The following is a 16693-nucleotide window of genomic DNA, read 5'->3' as shown; positions in this document are numbered from 1 at the left end:
CTGTGCTGAACATGTCCCTACCCTAGAAATTACTAGGCTTATCCATAGCCCTCTATTTTACTCAACTCCATGTACCTATCTAACAGTCTCTTGAAAGACCCTATCGTATCCTCCTCCACCACTGTTTCCGGCAGCCCATTCCACGCACTCACCACTCTTTGAGTAAAAAACTTACCCCTGACATCCCCTCTGTATCTACTCTCCAGCACCTTAAACCTATGTCCTCTTGTGGCCACCAATTCAGCCCTGGGGAAAAGCCTCTGACTATCTACCCTATCAATACCTCTCATCATCTTATATATCAGGTCCCCCCTCATCCTCCGTCTCTCCAAGGAGAAAAGGCCGAGTTCCCTCAACCTGCTTTCATAAGGCATGCTCCGCATTCCAGGCAGCATCCTTGTAAATCTCCTCGGCACCCTCTCTGTGGCTTCCACATCTTTCCTGTAGTGAGGAGGAAACCCACGCAGACACAGGGAGAACATACAAACTCCTTACAGACAGTGGCCGGAATTGAACCCGGGTTGCTGGCGCTGTAAAGTGTTACGCTAACCACTACACGACCGTGCCTGCCGTAGCTATGATAGACCCTGGAACGACATCACTGGAGTACTCTGGAGTGCTAGTCCACTGATATTCCATCAATTTCACTGAGAAATGGAGAGGAAATTCTTCCCCTTAACTGCCAGAAATGTCTGTTGAATCACGTGAAGGCAGAGTAAAGTGTACATAAAATTCAGTTCCACCTGTTTACAATCCCACTAACAACCCAATCTTGACAAAAATAAAACTGAACTTGTTTAGAAGCTCTTCTCCTTACAGTGACACAATAAGAAGGTCCCGGAATAAAGTTAATGGAATTAAAGGCAATCCTAGAGCTAGGCACGGTAGTGTAGCGGTTAGCATAGCACTATTACAGCGCCAGCGACCTGGGTTCAATTCTGGCCACTGTCCTTAAGGAGTTAGTACGTTCTCCCCGTGTCTGCGTGGGTTTCCTCCAGGTGCTCCGGTTTCCTCCCACATTCCAAAGACATACGGGTTAGGAAGTTGTGGGAATGCTATGTTGGTGCTGGAAGCGTGGCGACACTTGCAGGCTGCCCCCAGAACACTCTACGCAAAAGATGCATTTCACTGAGTGTTTCGATGTACATGTGACTAATAAAGATATCTCATTTAAAGATAGTTTGGATGCAGTCATGACAGACACTCCTTACCGAATTCACTTGCGCAGAGGTGAGCCAGGATAATGTCTGTGTTCATCTCGTTGTCGCATGGTGGACACATTTCCAATGCTTGTGAGTTTGTGGATGATATGGTTCCATTTTCTGCGCTTTTATCTCATGCAAGAGGAAAGGAAAGAAACTTTCTCGATGTGATCTCCTTTACATCGGGTTCAGGATTAATCTGTGGTGGAGTTGATTGTCCTGGGTAAACTCTGTTCTGAAGAGTTATACTTTTCAGTCATTCATGGATGCTTCTAGTATTCACAACCCATCACTGTGCCTTCTGAATTGAATGGCTTCTTAGCCCATTTCTGAGGGCAATCGAGACTTAACTATGCTCCAGAGTCACATATGGGCCACACTAAAGACGGCAGAGCCTCTTCCTTCTCTGAAGAAAATTAGATATTTTTTGATGGTAGTTTCCTGATCACTGTTACTGATGCTGACTGATTTATTTCCTTACCTGAATTTATATACATCAGCTTCTGTACTGGTATTCAAAACCCCTGATCAATTGTCCAAGTCTTCAAATACTAATCCAGTAACAAAAATTATGGTAAATGACTAGTTGAATTTGCCCCATACAAGCATTATGCGATGACTATCTAACCACCTCCTCCTTGTCAATCAATGGCAGTCCTGTCACACAACTCCACCATCAACATCCTAGCTCATCGTTGACCAAACTCTTAATTGACTCAGCCACAAAAATACTGTGGCTGCAAGAACAGGTCAGAGGCCAGGTATTTTACAGTGGGTGATTTCTTCATGACTCCCCAGAGTCTTTCCATTATCCTGAAGGCAATCAGCAGTGTGGTGGAACACTCCCAATTTGCTTGGATGAAGGCAGTTCCAACAAAACTCATGAAGCATCTAGGACAAAGACATCCATTTGATTGTTTTCCCTATACTCCACCTAAACCTTTAATCCTTTCACTACCAGTGTACCTTGGTAGTGAAAGGATTAACCTACAAGATACACTGCAGCAGGTTAGCAGGGTTTCTTCTTTGATGCTTCCCATCCCTGTGACTTCCAAACACCTAGGCCAAGAGTAGCAGGCACATGGGAATACCTCCAACTTCCCCAACTGACTTGGGAATATATATTGGGAATAAATTCATTCATCATTCCTGGTTATAAATCCTAGAATTCCCTAGCTGAGTGCACTGAGATAGTATGTGCTTCAACAAGAATTAACAGTTCATGCAGGCAGCTCACCACCAACTTCTCAAGGCCAATTAAGGATGGACAGTAAATTCTGGATGCCAACAATTCCACATCCCAAGAATTTATTGACATTCATAATAATGTTACAAAGAAGGTGCATGATTTAGTTGCTGAGGAGCCTCTTGGGCAAAGGTTTATGAAACTAAATTAACCAAGGAACGTATTACACAATGTTGGTTAAGGGTTTCATATCACAAAACACCACTGATGCATATTAGCTGTACACAAAAATAAAAGCTTTGTGCCAAAATATATGTATTCAATAGGTTGCAATCCTTTGTGTTTGCATTTGAGTGGGATCACATGGAGATTTGTGGCTAGTGATGAGACTCCCTCTGCTAACCCCCTGTCTTGCTGGAGTCCTGGGAGATTGGAAGATTGAGTTTATGGTGCACTAGTAATTCTGCAGCTCCTCTTATTGGAGGGTTAGCACTTAGCAGATGGCACCTAACTCCTCTTTTCTCCTTCTGTTCCAAGCACAATCTGATTGTTCTTAGTTGTTGTTTCCATTCTGGAATTGGTTATGTGAGCCTTGTTTGCTGTCGACCTCTTGATTTACAAGTTAACACTATGCCATCCAATCTAATCTGCCTTTGACTCTCCAGATGTTCCTGACATAACTCTTCATAATTGTCTCCAACTACCCAGTTTGTCCTCTGACAGCAAGAGAAGCAAATATGGTACCAAGTCAAGTCAAGTTTATTGTCATGTGCACAGGTACGTGTATGCACAGGTGCAATGAGAAACTTACTTGCAGTAGCATCACAGATATGTAGCATTAGAGACACAACATTCAGAAGAAAAACATAAATTAAACATAAATTATACATGAATGATACAAGAATTGTACATGAAAGTACACAATTAGGACCAAAAAATAAACAAAGTTCAATGTAGTGCAAAGTGATCAAAATGGTTACAGTGTTGCTATACTGAGGTAGTGATTAGGGTTGTGCAGGTTGGTTCAAGAACCAAATGGTTGATAGGAAGTACTTGTTCTTGAACCTGGTGGTGTGGGACTTCAGGCTTTTGTACCCCCTGCCTGATGGTAGCCATGAGAAGATGGCATAGCCCAGATGGTGGGGATCTTTGATGTTAGATGCTGATTTTTCGAGGCAGTGCCTCATGTAGATATTTTCAATGATGGAGAGGGATGTACCCATGATGTATTGGGCTGAGTCCACTCCTCTCTGCAGCTTTTTGTGTTCTTGCACATTTGAATTGCTGTACCAGGCCATGATGCAACCAGTCAGGATAAATAAAGGTTATGGATGCTGCCTGGATTGGAGAGCATGTCTTATGAGGATAGGTTGAGTGAGCTAGGGCTTTTCTCTTTGGAGAGAAGGAGGTTGAGAGGTGATTTGTTAGAGGTGTACAAGATGATAAGAGGAATAGATCGAGAGGACAGTCAGAGACTTTTTCACAGGTCGACAATGGCTAACACAAGGGGGCATAATTTTAAGGTGATTGGAGGAAGGTATAAGGGGGATGTTAGAGGTAAGTTTTTCATGCAGAGAGTAGTGGGTGTGTGGAATGCACTGTCAGCAGAGGTTGTGGGGGCAGATACATGAGGGACATTTAAGAGACTCTTAGAGAGCCACTTGAATGATAAAGAAATGGAGGGCCCTATGGGAGGGAAGGGTTAGATAGATATTAGAGCAGGATAAAATGTCAGCACAACATTGTGGGCCGAAGGGCCTGTACTGTGCTGTAATGTTCGATGTTCTCCTATGTTCTATGTTCTATATTATGTTTCAGCACTTCGTTGATAATTTAATCACCTACTATCAATCTCATTTGGCTGTCAAGGATTTGATTTGAACATTATTGTCCTGAAGGCACACACAGAGTCACTTCTGTCCATTCAGTGCATGCATAAATCAATTATATTCACACATCTTTGGTTTTATTATCTTGGTGCATGCAAATCGCTCAGACTGCAATGAGTGGCAAGGTGGAATATAAATCAAATTAGCAGCAAAGTTGGAGATGCAGAGTATGACAATTATTGCATCAGCATCAATTGTGAAAATGCACTCAAAGCCCTCCTGGTTTCACACCTGATTTTAACAGACCAAATACTCCAAATTATCCACAAACTGCACCTTCCCCCAGGTGGCAGCGTGGTGCTGCATTGACCTGCTTGGTTGTAATCACAGTCACAAGACATTGCAGTCAGCTGGAGTCTGACCTCCCAATCAGCCGGTGCCCGCACTGAAGAAGGGAGCAGCAAGTTGCATCCAACATATGCTCAGTGAAAGGTAATGGTGTTTTAGTGGCTGGAAGGCACAAAGCCTGGTAATGTCTTCCTGGTGATTTGCAGCATAAAACCATGATTTAGAAACATTTAGAGAGCATGATTAAAAAATATGCAGGTGATATAAAATCCGTAGGCAGGACAGAAAGTTGTACAATGCAGGAAGATATCTATGTACTGCTTAAGTTGGCATAAGTTTGGAGAAGGGTAAATGAATGTATTTTGGGATGGCTGTAAAGCAGTTTAGTAGCAGAGTTCATTCAGATTGGTTAATGTGAATCCAGTTCAATGGATGTCGAATCTTTCACAGGGGCCTTTAATGTCCGCTTCAAAGGAATTCAATGTGGTTAAATTTATGCTTTCACAGCTTTACAATCTTAGTTTCTTTTGTCTTGTACTTTGATGTGCTTAAATACTTTCAATTCAAGAAATGTTGTCATCTATTTTAATATTATGTTTGAGTTTATTACTCCATGTACGTATATAATAAATGGTAAGATACTTAAAGACTTATTTGCCATAAAGGGATTTTGGGTTGGATATCTGTACATCCTGATGATTAAATAGATATATGGGATGCTTTCTTCATTGGCTGAGGCACAGAAAGTAAGAGAAGAGAGTAATACTTGAATTCTATAAAATATTAGATTAAGTATTGGTCACCAGATTACATGAAGGATATGATAAAGCTGGACAAAATATGAAGGAGATTAGCAGTGATGTTGCCAGGACTGTGGAAGATTAACTATAAGGAGAAGCTGGCTTGATTGAGGTTGTTTTCTATCTGGCAGGAAGGTTAAGGGAAGGTTTAATCAGTGTGTATGAAGTTAGGATGTTAAGATAGATGGGAAGGAGGGAAGGGGGGAAGGGCTCATTTTCTTTAAAAGGACGGTCAATAATTAGGAAGCATAAATTTAATGTAATCAATTTGAGGGGAATTGAAGAAAAATACTTCTGCCCAAAGAGTGGTGGGGTCTGAAATTCAGTGCTTGAAATAGTGACTGAGGCAGAAACCAGATCAGTATGCAGTATGTGCAGTTTTCCCTGGGTTCTTCAGTTTCCTCCCACGTCCCAAAGACATGCTGGCGAACATTAATTAGTTGCTGTGAATTGACCCTAATGTAGGTGGGTCTAATGTAATGGACCCTAATGTAGGGGAATCAGGGTAGAGTTAAAGGGAACGTGAGAGGGAATAGGTTAGTGGGGAATAGGTGAGGAAATAGGATTTCTCTGAGAGCCAGTGTGGACTTGATTGGCTGAATGGTATCCTTCTCTTTTGTACAGAAATATGAAGCATGGTGCTGTGTTAAACTGATGGGTCATTTCCCAGTTAGGAATGGAGTTGTCCTCTGCTCCATTTAAATGTTTAGTCTGTGACTATCTAATTGATAATTCACCACTTATTTTATCATTGAATTCTTCAGAATACATTTAAGATGAGAGGTGAAAGATTTAAAAGGGACCTGAGGGGCAACTTCACGCAGAGGGTGGTGCATATGTGGAATGAGCTGCCAGAGGAAGTGGCTGAGGTAGGTATAATAATATTTAAAAGATATTTGGTTAAGTACATGGATAGGAGGGGCATAGAGGGATATGGACCAAGGATGGGCAAATGGGACTAGTTTGGTGGGCACCATGGTCAGCATGGGCAAGTTGGGCCAAACGGCCTGTTTCCAGGCTGATTTACTCTATGACGCTAATCGTGAGATAGGTAAGTCTTGCCATTGGATAAACACATCAGAGATATGATGAGAACATGGAACTTGGAAACAGAACAGTAAAGATGCCATGTAATACAGAATGATTGTTTGATCAACTGAATGATATGGCTCAGCAGTGATACATTCTTATACTGAATTGCTGAAGTAAATCTCAGCTATCATTTTAACGACAGCCAAGCTAGCAACATGCACTTTACATACAATGAATCACATTTTAAGCCACATTCTCACTACCCAGGTACAGAATAACAGTAAAGTCCACATAACACGAGGTTTAAACTTGGATGAGTTATGACTGTCATCTGTGTCAACTTTGAGGAAGTTCAATGCCTCTCACATTTTCACAATTATTTGTAGTGGGGCAGTATCTCTGTATGGTCATTGAATATTCCACCCCAAAAGACAGGCCGGTTGGTCCAGGAGGCCTATACCAGTGTTTATGCTGCACAAGAGACTCTTCCCACCTTGTTATATCTTGACCCATCAACATATCCTTTACCCCTCATCTATTTAAATGTTTGCCTGAATTACTCCACGTGAAGCAAGTTTACCTTTTCACCACATCTCTGATAGATTTATCCAATAGTAATGTTACTTACAGCAAGTGAGTTCACCATAAGCCACTATGCTCTTTTTCTGTCTACACTGTGCTGTAGAATTGGGTTCAAAGTTGCCTTGTGATACAAACTGTGGGCAGCAAAGTGGCACAGCTAGAAAAGCCGCTGCCTCACATCATCAGATCCTGACCTTTGGTGCTGTCGGTGTGGAGCTTGCACGTTCTCCCTGTGACTGCACGGATTTCCTCCAGATGTTCCAGTTTCCTGCCACATCCAAAGGACGTGTGGGTTGGTAGGTTAATTGACCACTGTAAATTGCCCTTAGAGTATAGTTGAGTGGTAGGATCTGGGGGGAGCTGATGAAAATGTGGGGAGAATAAAAAATTGCATTAATGTAGAATTAGTGTAAATGGGTGGTTGATCAACAGTATGGACTGGGGGGCCTGTTTCCTTGCTGTACTTCTCTATGACCAAATCTAAACTTTTGAGGCAAATATAATGAAGAGACCTGGGAGTGATTATGAAGCACTAATCTAATCAAGGAATTTAGAAACATGTATCTTAAAGAGAAGATCTTAAATGTGTTACGGATGCAATTTTTGAACTGAGATTAGAGCATACTTTAGAAATGACTATTTTATGTAAAATGTTGAACTTTCTTTGGCTACCATGGTGCCGACATTTCACCCTGATTGTCTCCATGTGCTTCACACAAGAAGATTAGTGGTGTGATCCCAAAAACAGAAACTTGTTAAGAGCACGTGCTGGTTATGTGAACCAATGTTGTACAATCATTTAGTACCTCATAAAGCAAATCTTCTGTTTTAAAGCTGGTAGTTCCATCCAGATTTGCTGGCTTTTGAGGTGATAGCTTGGTGAAAGTTTGGGGTTTCTGAGCTCAGGCCTAATGCTCTGGGTAATTGGAACTCTGGGGCACCAGCAGTGTGCTGGTGTCTTCCTCATGGATCTAATGGGGCAGGAGCATGGACTTCTGCTGGGAAGTTTGCCCACTGAACTTGGCAGCCCCACTAGAATCAAAGGGAAGAAACTGCTGCAGACACAAGGGTAAGCAGAAGCTAATTTTGTTATTATTTGAATGAATTAAATTAATTTAAAAGCGTTTGATTGTTTTTAAATGTGTGCTAATGATTATTTTAATCCTTTAACTTCTTATTTTTAAAGGTAGTTATTCCTTAGAAATATTTTTGTGATAATTGTGCCTGAATGATTTTGGAAGTTATTTGCAAACATTTGGTTCCAGTGATAGTTTTGACAGCCAGTGAACCTGAGACATGCCCTCACTCCCTGTTAAAGAATGCTGTCAGATCTTAAGACCAGAGGTGCACTATGCTGCTCTGGGCATTGTTGGTTGTTGTGTTCCCAGCAGACGACTGTGGCAGAAACAGTGATACAAGAGATTCTGCAGATGCTGGAATCTAGAGCAATACACACAAAATGCTGGAGGAAATCAGCAGGTCAGGCAGCATCTATGGAGGGAAATAAACAGTCGATGTTTCGGGTCGAGACCCTTCATCAGTCCTGATGAAGGGCCTCGACCTGAAACGTCAACTGTCTATTTCCCTCCATAGATACTGGAAGAAACAGTAGGACCCAAGGCAGGTGACCAGCGAGTTCAGATAGATTATAGTCAAACAGCAGATCTAGCCCTTATTATTAAATTCAATTTTATGGGATTTGGGTATCACTGGCAAAGGTCTGCAACTATTGCCCATCCCTAATTGCCCTTGAGAAGATGGTGGTGGGTCATTGTCCTTCTGGTGATAGTACTCCCTCAGTATTGTCAGGTAGGGAATCACAGGATTTGGATCCAACAACAGTGAAGGGCCAATGATGTATTTCCAAGTCAGGATAATGCACTGCGTAGAAGGGAATCTGTAGCGGGTGGTGTTCCCATGCACCCAGCTGTCTTTGTCTTTCTTGGCGGTAGAGTTGTGAGCTTGGGGGGTGCTGAGGGAACAGTCTAAGTGAATAAGTGCAGTACACTTTGTAGATGGTACACACGGCAGCTACTGTAGTAGAGGAATCTTTAGGATAGTTGTTGGGTTAACAATTAGCAGCTTACTATGTCCTGGATGGTTTAGAACATAGAACAGTACAGCACAGGACAGATCCTTCAGTTGTGCTGCAGTAATTAAACCAATGACATCTAATTAATCTAATCCCTCTTCCCCACACATTGACCATTCCCTCCCTTCTCTGCGTAGTGAAGTGCCTATCTGAGTCTCTTAAACGCTCTTATGCCATCTGCCTCTACCACCAGTGCATTCCAGGCTCCCACCATTCTCTACCTAAAAAAAAATTGCCGCCCACGTACTGGGCAGGCACGGCAGTGTAGTTGTTAGCGTAACGCCTTACAGCGCCAGTGACCTGGGTTCAATTCCGCCGCTGTCTGTAAGGAGTTTGTATGTTCTCCCCGTGTCTGTGTGGGTTTCCTCCAGGTGCTCTGGTTTCGTCCCACATTCCAAAAGACGGATAGGTTAGGAAGTTGTGGGCATGCTATGTTGGCGCCGGAAGTGTGGCGACACTTGCGGGCTGCCCCCAGAACACTCTACGCAAAAGATGTAATTCACTGTGTGTTTTGATGTACACGTGACTGATAAAGAGATCTGACCCTTTGTATTTTCCCCTCTCACCTTAAATACGTGCCCTCCAGTAGACATTTCTTGCGATTTGGAACTGCATTTATCTAGGCTTACTGCTACAAATCACTAAGTCTCAAATCAGGTAGCTGCAAGAACAGTAGTGAAGCTTAGAACTCAGTCCACTTTTCAGAGACAAGTGCATACTGTGCCCTGTAATGTTTAATATGCATCCAACCAGGGCAGGTGAATTATTACTGTAAGTATATGTTGCATTTGAATCAGTTTGATCTAAACTGAAGAAAACTCTCCAGATGGAATGTGTGTAACAAAAACAGAGAATGCTGGAAACATCCAACAGGTCAGGCAGCATCTGTGGAGGGAGAAAGTTAAGGAGTCCCTTCATCAGGACCAGAAAGGTTAGAAAACAAGCTTGTTTTAAGTTTCAGAGAGAGGGTGGTGTGGAAGAGCTGAAGGTATGACTGTGACAGGGTGAAACTGGTAACAATTACTTAAAAAGTAGCAATTAGAGACAGAAGTGACAAAACAAAATAAAACTGAAAGTTAGAATCATGTCTGTGAAGGAAAGAAAAGGGTGATTAACTGAAATTATTACATTCATTATTATGTCTTAAGAGTGCAACGTACCCAGGCGGTAGGTAAGTTCCTCAAGCTTGTATTGGGCATCATTGGAGCAATGTAAGCGGCTGAAGACAGAGGTTAGAGTGGGAGTGGGGTGGGGAATAAAGTGAAGGTGGCCAGAAGCTCAGGGTCACCCTTGTTGACTGAATGGGGTGTTCTGCAGAGTGGTCACCCAGTCAGCACTTGGTTTCCCTAATGCAGAGGAGACCACATCATGAGCACCAAATGCAACGCACTAAACTGGAAGAAGTTTGAGTGAAATGCTGCAGAGGTGATGTTGGTGGGTAGCCAGCAAGTTACGTGGACCTGAAAGGGCGTTTCTCAGAGAAAGCCACATGGAATCTGCTGAGTTTGGATGGCGACTATACAGAGGGGTTTGACTAGTTCTGCTTAGCTGGAACGAATGTGATCAAGGGTTGATGGTTGTATGGGAAATAGGGCCCATAGCAGCACTAGCTGTGATCCTGCAACAAGACTCAAAACTCACCACAAAACAAGACTCACTATTCATCTTTCACCAGGTTATTGCTAATCATGGAACTTCACCAAGTGGTCAACCAATTGCCAATGGAATTAGGTGGTTATAGCAGCAGTATTTGCCTTCAGTACATGAGCTTGACCAGTTCAGTGGGATGGAGACTGGAATATCGCTGGCTATCACTCAAGCTTTATGGAACCAGGTATGAGGAGCTCTGGTGAAGATAGAAAGCATGGGAATGGTCGCTAAAGGGCAGGCAGAAAATGTCCCTGGGACAAAGCATCGGAGAGGAAGCAGGACAGCAAGGAACAGTGGGATCTGATGATAAAGGTGCAGATAGGAGGACAGAGTTGAGTTCCACATTCTAAAATGAGGGCAAGAATTGTATTTAATCCAAGAGATTAAATGTGCCGACCATGCAGATTTATAAAACTTATTCATTTACGGGATGTGGATGATATGGGCAATGTGTACATTGTTCATCCCCTGAAGTGAGGAGGCTGTTAAGAATCAACCACATTCTGGGGGTCTGAAGTCACACGCACTGGTATCCTACTGAGCTCAAGGACTGATTTAGAACATAAAACACTACAGCACAGTACAGGCCCTTCGGCCCACAATGTTGTGCCGACATTTTATCCTGCTCTAAGATCTATCTAATCCTTCCCCCCACATAGCCCCCTATTTTTCTATCATTCATGTGTCCTTCTAAGAGTCTCTTAAATGTCTTTAATGTATCTGCCCCCACAACCTCTGCAGGCAGTGCGTTCCATGCACCCACCACTCTCTGTGTTTAAAAAAAAACTTGCCCCTGACATCCCCCTTATACCTTCCTCCAATCACCTTCCAATTGTGTCCCCTCATGTTAGCCATTGTTGCCCTGGGAAAAAGTCTCTGTTCTAAAAGTTTGTTCTAGCTCTCTTGATCGTCCTGTCTGAGCGTTCACTGGTGTGTAATGCATTATACTTTAAAAAAGGTTATCTGTTCAGTCTATGAGCTGTTGTGATTCTCAATCCTCCAGCCATGAATGGCCCACAGCTTGGTGTGGAGAGGCTGCCCCTGAGGGCTGGTGTTTGGTGGGCTGGGGTGAGTGGTGCACTTACTCAGCGCTGAGGGCTCCTCCCTGCCTCCCTGGCCAATAGGGTGAGTGTGGCCATTGCTGGGGACCGGCAGTACCTGCTCCGTGTTGTCAAAGTCCCCGGATCCTACACTCACTCCATCACCTCCTGTTGGATGTGTTGGAAGCTGTGTGTCCCCATCGCCTTGTTTAGCTGCACAGCTGGGATATTTCTCTCTGGTGAGAAGCTCAATGGCCAGAGATTAGCTTCCTCTCCCTATATGTCAGCAAAACAAAAGATCTGGTCATTCACTTCAGGAAGCGGGGTGGAGTACATGCCCTTGTCTGTGTCAATGGTGCTGAGGGGGAGATTGTTGAGAGCTTCAAGTTCCCAGGTGTAAATATCACCAATAATTTGTCCATGCCGTGTTAACTCTATGGCCAAGAAAGCACACCAGCACCTCTACTTCCTTAGAAGGCTAAGGAAATTTGGCATGTCCCCGAAGATGCTCAACAATTATTACAGATGCACCAAAGAAAGCATCTTATCCGGATGCATCACAGCTTGGTATGGCAACTGCTCTACCCCAGACTATAAGAAACTGCAGAGAGCTGTGAACGCAGACCAGTCTATCATGCAAATCAGCCTCCCCACCAATGACTTAATCTGCACTTCCTGCTGCCTCGGGAAAGAAACCAACATAATGAAGGACCCCTCCCACCCCAGTCATTCTCTCTCTCCCCTCTTACATCAGGCAGAAGATACAAAAACTTGAGAACACGTGCCACAAGGCTCAAGGACAGCTTCTATTTGACTGTTATCAGACTCTTGAATGGATATCTCATATGCTAAAGATGAAATCTTGATCTTCCACTCTACCTCGTGGGAGCCCTTGCACTTCGCTTGTCAACCTGCACTGTACCTTCTCTGTAGCTGCTGCTCTATATTCTGCATTCTGTTTTCTTTTTACTACCTCAATATATTTACATATGGCATGATCTGCCTGGATGGCACGCAGACAAAGTTTTTCCACTGTATCTTGATACACGTGACAAAATAAACCAATTCCAAATCCTGCCCAGCAGCACTATCAGTAACACATCATCTATGGTAAGTCCTGATTCTATTAGCTCTCCTGTTTCTGGGAATGTATCCTGAGTGTCAAGTGGGGCACAGGTGTATAGGTCAGATCAGGTAAACATAGAACAGTACAGCACAGTACAGGCCCTTCAGCCCACAATATTGTTCTGAGATTTTATCCTGCTCTAAGATCTATCTAACCCTTCCCTCCCACATAGCCCCCTATTTTTCTGTCATTCGTGTGTCGACCCAAGAGTCCCTTAAATGTCCTTAATGTATCTGCCCCACAACCTCTGCTGGCAGTGCATTCCACGCACCCACCACTCTGCATAAAAAAAACTTACCTCTGACATCCCCCTTGTATCTTCCTCCAATCACCTTAAAATTATGCCCCCTTGTGTTAGCCATTGTCGCACTGGGAAAAAGTCTCTGACTGTCCACTCGATCTATGCCTCTTATCATCTTGTACACTATCAAGTCACCTCTCATCCTCCTCCTCTCCAAAGAGAAAAGCACTAGCTCATTCGACCTATCCTCATAAGACATGCTCTCCAGTCCAGGCAGCATCCTGGTAAATCTCCTCTGCACCCTGTCTAAAGCTTCCACATCCTTCCTGTAATGAGGTGACTATTAAAGGTATGTTATTTATTCTAATAGTGTTCAATGAAAAATAATGATCTATACTCTGTACTGTTATTGTTTTTACCTGTACTATCAATACACTCTGTACTAACTCAATGTAACTGCACTGTGTAATGAACTGACCTGTATGATCAGCATGCAAGACAAGTTTTTCACTGTACCTCGGTACAAGTGACAATAATATACCAATACCAAGTTCATGACTGATGTGTTAATTTACTTGAGTTCTTAATGTGAATGTAGTTATGTAACTCCAATGGAGTGCTCCTCCCAACACAATGCTTGGAGCACAGTATTAGTAGCCCTGTTTTGCCAGAAAGACAAGCACATGATCTCATGGCAACATCCACAATCCACGAGCAGCTGTTGGATTATGTCATCATCTGAGGGAGTGACTGTAACATCCACACCCATGAGTGGTGGATTGACCACTGCCAAAGCAACATCGGAAACAAAAACGAGAGACAAGAATACAAGAGACTGCAGACCCACAAGAGACTGCATTTTGTTTGTTACATCAGAAACAAAAACATTCTCACAAGAAAAACACTGTTGAAGGTCTCAAGAACCCCACAAGGACAGCCCTTCTCAGATAGGTCCTTGCAGGCAACCTGAAGACCTCAATAAAGAGCCACCGAATGTCCATAGCAACTGGACTGTCCTGAAGTCCACCATAATTAGCACCCGTGAAAAGACTACTAGCTTCTCTAACAGATAGAATGAGGATTAGTTTGAAAAGAATGACGAGGGGTCCGGGAGCTAATTAACCACAATTGTAAGGAGTAACAGCTCCACAGGCACCTGAAGGCCAAGATTCCACAGAAAACTCCTGACGTAAAGAGCAGACAACAAGTGGAGAAAACACAGGAAGTCCAACAATTCCCTGATAACCATAGCATGCACAGGTTCCTTAACAATGACAAGGCCATCTATGACCTAAATGTCCAAGGCACTGCTCCACTGCAAACCAAGAATGGAAGTGAATTTATCAAAGACAGAAAGACCCTCAAGCACTTTGAAGGTCTAAACCCAATGCACCACACCAGTATAAACACACCTGTTAATTCAGCTTCCTCACTTCACTCATAGCCCCCTTTAGCATACTGTTCGCACGCAACACGAATAATAGATTTTGATTTGGAAAACTGCTTGAAATTGCTTTGTCGTGGTTGTACCAAGATTCTACTAAAATTCATTCTTTTGTTACTTAATCCTTTGTAACACGTGGATATTACTGGTGATGTCACCAACTTCCCAACTTGCCACAATTGAGGATGTAGTTACAAGTCAAGCACATTGGTAGGTCTTGAGTCCAGATAAGGACAGCAGACCTTCTTCAGGGGAAAGATTTAAAGGGGACTTGAGGGGCAAGTTTTTCACACAAAGGGTGGTGGGTATATGGAATGAGCTGCCAGAGGAGGGGGTAGAGTTGGTTACAATTACAATGTTTAAAAGACATTTGGACTGGTTCATAGATTGGAAATATTTAGAGGGATATGGGCCAAATACAGGCAAATGGGACTAGTTTAGAAGGGTCAGCATAGACAGGTTGGGCCGAAGGTCCTGGTTCCATGCTGTGTAACTGTATGACTCTTCCCCTGGAGGGAGATGAATGAACAAATGGGCATTTACAACAATCCAGCAGTTTCATGGTTACCGATGCTGAAACTAATTCATTTGTACAACATAAAATGCTCCATGATCCAATATAATTTAGCGTCCAACAGAATTTTGCTCCTTTTTGCGTGAGAAGTTACTCTTTAGTCAAATTACGAATGGTGATGCAGTTTTATTAACTTAGCCACTATAGGTTGACAAACAATCTATGTTGAGAACATCTGGTCTTCCACAGTGATGAGTGATTTAAAATTACTGCAAATGACTTAAAAAAAACCCATTAGCCTCTTTAATATTTTCATGGTGTAGGCTAGACAGTTTCCAAGGAGATAATTGCTGATTCATGCTCAAGCATTTAAGAAAGTATGTAGCATTTGAAGACTCAGTTTATAAAAAAAATTCCAAGGGTACCATTTCACAATTGGAACTTCTGATAACTTATGAATATATGGGATCACTAACAGAAGTTATAGACGTAAGACCATAAGGTACAGGAGCAGAATTAGACCATTCGGCCCATCAAGTCTGCTCTGCCATTCAATCATGACTGAATTTTTTTCAACCCTATTCTGCTGCCTTCTCCCCATAACCCTTAACCCCTCTATCAATCAAGAACCTATCAATCTCTGCCTCAGTGTTTGAAAGAGTGTAAATAAGAAAATGGGAGGAGCTTATAATGAGGGTAAAGCAATAACTGTGGGGAACTTAAACCTTCAAATAGATTGTGCAAAGACAAGTCATGGAAACAATTTGAAGGAAGAGTTCAGGGAATGCATTCAAGTCTAGTTTTGTCCAAAATAATCCTTGGACATACCACCAAGGAACAAACTGTTTTAGAGCTAGTATTATGTCATTAAAAAGAACAATTGGAACACATAGTAAATAATTCTCTGGAGAAGGGTGATAATAAAACAGATTTTCACATTAAATTTGAGGGTGATGTGGTTAAACACTAAAGTAGGGTCTAAAACTTTACAGATCATTTTATGAAGATACAGGGGGTATTTTGGCAACTAGACTGGAAAATTAGTTTAAAAGTGGTGAACAGTCAAAGAATAATTGTGCTTGAGTATCTTTTCTACAAGATTAAAATCTCCGTGGGAAAGTGATCCAACCATAAGGACTCACAATCTTGCCAACAAGTGTAATAAGCATGTAGATAAGGAACATATTAGAACTCATCAGAGAAATACATAGGGATTTAAAATTGTTTTTGAAAGGACCCTCTAAGAAATGTATCATATTTATATGTACATGTATACATAGAGCGTAGAGCATGGAATAGTACTGCACAGGAACAGACCCTTTCTCATGATGTTTGAGACGGCCATGATGCCAGATGAAACTAATCCCTTCTGCCTGCACATGATCCATGTTTCTCTATTCCCTTCATGTTCATGTGTCTGTCTAAATGCCTCTTAAATGTCACTATGATATCTGCTTCCACCACCACCCCTGGCAGCATGTTCCAGGCACCCACCACTCTCTGTGTAAAACACTTGCCCACACATCTCCCTTAAACTTTCCCCCTCTCACCTTACAGCTATTCACTCTAATATTTGACATTTCTACCCTGGGAAAGAGACTCTGACT

The sequence above is a fragment of the Pristis pectinata genome, chromosome 2 (genome assembly GCF_009764475.1).
Source record: "Pristis pectinata isolate sPriPec2 chromosome 2, sPriPec2.1.pri, whole genome shotgun sequence".
Taxonomy (NCBI): domain Eukaryota; kingdom Metazoa; phylum Chordata; class Chondrichthyes; order Rhinopristiformes; family Pristidae; genus Pristis; species Pristis pectinata.
Note: the sequence above shows the minus strand (reverse complement) of the source record.